The sequence below is a fragment of the Penaeus vannamei genome, chromosome 7 (genome assembly GCF_042767895.1).
Source record: "Penaeus vannamei isolate JL-2024 chromosome 7, ASM4276789v1, whole genome shotgun sequence".
In the NCBI taxonomy this organism is placed as follows: Eukaryota; Metazoa; Arthropoda; class Malacostraca; order Decapoda; family Penaeidae; genus Penaeus; species Penaeus vannamei.
Genome location: NC_091555.1, coordinates 24,029,567 through 24,032,495, shown reverse-complemented (window position 1 = coordinate 24,032,495; position 2,929 = coordinate 24,029,567).

Here is a 2,929-nt window from a genome sequence, read left to right as displayed (position 1 = left end):
TGTGTGTGTATGTATAGATATACAAACGTATATATACATATATATATATATATATATATATATATATATATATATATATATATATATATATATATATATATATGTATAGATATACAAACATATATATATATACTTATATATACATATATACATACATATATATATATATATATATATATATATATATATATATACATATACATATATATATGTATATATATATATATAAATATATATATATATATATATATATATATATATATATATATATATATACATATATATATGTATATATATATATATATATATATATATATACATATATATATACATATATATATGTATAAATACATATATATATATATATGTATATATATATGTGTGTCTGTGTGTGTGTGTGTGTGTGTGTGTATATATATATATATATATATGTGTATGAATATATATATATATATATATATATATATATATATATATATATATATATATACATACAAACACACACACTCACACACACACACACTCACACACACACACACAGACACACTTACATACATCTATATTCATGAATATATATATATATATATATATATATATATATATATATATATATATATATATATATATATATATATATATATATGCAAGCACACTCAAACACACGAACAAAACCCAATCAATCCCTCCTCTTTGTTTTCAACCTCACAAACAAAACAAAACAACTAAACCCCCCAAAATCCAATTGTCTGTAAAAATACCAAAAAAAGCAAAACGCAAAAAAAAAAAAAAAAAAAAAAAAAAGGGTCAGCATTTTTGCCTCGGCTGCGGGTGTTTGTCGCTCGATATAGCAATAATCGCTAAGCCGGGGGAGCCCGCTGCTCTGTATCATCCGCAGGCTATTGAATTCCGAATAAATATTTCACGCGATCCCTAATACTCTCGTCTAATTTATTCATCGTCTCGTAGATCAAAGTCAGGGCCATTTTGTGTCGAAGATTTTTTTTATCATTGTTATTGTTGTTTTCGTTATCTTTTTTATGTTATTTATTTGTTTGCTTATTTAGGCTGTTATATATTTGTGTTTTTTTTTGGGGGGGAGTGAGGGTGGGGGGATTTGTTTATAGGGGAGTTGGGATTGGTTGGTTGGGGTGGTGGGGGGGGGGGATTTGGAAAGGCCTCCGGAGGAGGGCGATGAATAGGGGATAGAGTAAATGAAGGAAGGAAGGGAAGGAAAAATGAGAGAGTTAGAGGAACAGGGAGAAGGGAAAGAGAAAGAAGGGAGGGAGTTGGGAGAGGAGGAAAGAGGAGAGGTAGATAGAGGAACAGAGAAAGAAAAGGGGAAGAAAAGATAGAGAATGGAGGATAGGAAAAAGGAGAGAGAAATATAGGAATAGGGAGAAGGGAAAGGGAAAGTAGAGAGGGAGAAAGGAAGGAAGAAAAGAGGGGAGGGAGAGAGATGGTTATGAATAAGAGAAGAGGAAGGAAGGGCATTGTAAAGGAGAGGAAGGGCATGATAAAGAGAGGGGATGATAAGGTTAGAGAGAAGGAAAGGAAGAGGGATAATGATAACGGGTAAAATCAGGACTAGGTAGGAAGGAGGAAAAGAAAAGGAAAGGAAAGCAAAAAGATAACAAACCTAGAAATAACGAAAAGGAGACACACAAGAGAGAAAGAAAAAAAACATAAAAAAAAATAGAAATGAAAGATAAAAAAAAAAAAAAACATGATATAAAATTCATTTGGAAAAACAGCTTCAAAGTTTGACGATTTTTCTCCTTCTCCCCTTCCTGTCATCCTATTCCTTTCTTTTCATCATCGTAAAAAGAAAAGATCGCTTGTTCTCCAGTTCACTCGCTCCTTAAGGCTCGCATATTCACATTTTCGCTTGTAAACTTATCCGACAGAAGGTGTGTTATGCTTTGCATTATTAAAAGAATTCGGAGGCAGCTTAGCCTGAACAAAAGTAAATGTGCGCATCTTGGGCGCAGTAAGACGTAAGTACGAGCAACAACGTGCGGCAAGGCGCAATTCGTAGGCAGCAGCAAACGTGCGCATCTCGAGCGCAGTAAGTACGAGTAGCAACATTCGGCGATCGCGATTCCTTCGTAGGAGATTCAACGGCGTCTGGGCGCGATTTCTTCGTAGTAGACATAACAGCTTAAAACTAAATGGCGGTGATGATATGTAAGCCTACATAAAGCATGGTGTCTGCATTGCGTAACCCCCATTGCAACAGATTTCGACTCCATCAAGTTAGTTACAAGTTACATATTCACTAAAACCTTGAAACTAAAGAAGCATAAATTCCAGCAGTACTAACGATAAGATATCGAATATTGAGAGTAGACGTCATTAAAGCGTTAGAATCAGTTATAAAACATGGTACTTAGCACAAATAATCCTAGAGTTTATTCGTGTAGAGCGGTCAAATAGGTGAGTAAAGGGTCGACATGTGTGTGAATAAGTGAACAATTTCCGCGGCAAGTAAAGGAAAAGTGATTTTCAAAACACACCATATGCATAAATTCACAGAATGAAAGTGAAACGCAAGCAGGAACGAAGGAACTACTAATAAGCATAGCATACAAAGTGAAGCAAAGATTGCTTACTGTAAATTCGCAACAATAGACACGAATAATATACGCGGGAAAACCGATACATTACGATAATAGAATAAATTTAAATAGTTATTTGTTCTGAAAAGTAAAACATATTATGCAGCGTAAAGACAACAATAATACGATTGTCTGAAAGACACAAATAACACAACAATGTACATCAGTTAAAGAATGGTTAGGGGGAATGGTCACTAACAGTGTGTAACTTCGTTGTGAGTTAAAACAATTTTTAACAGTGAGAAATTTTGTAATATAGAATTAGTAAAAAAAAAGGTAACTCATATGTAAGGTGTGGATGGGTTTAGGGAGGG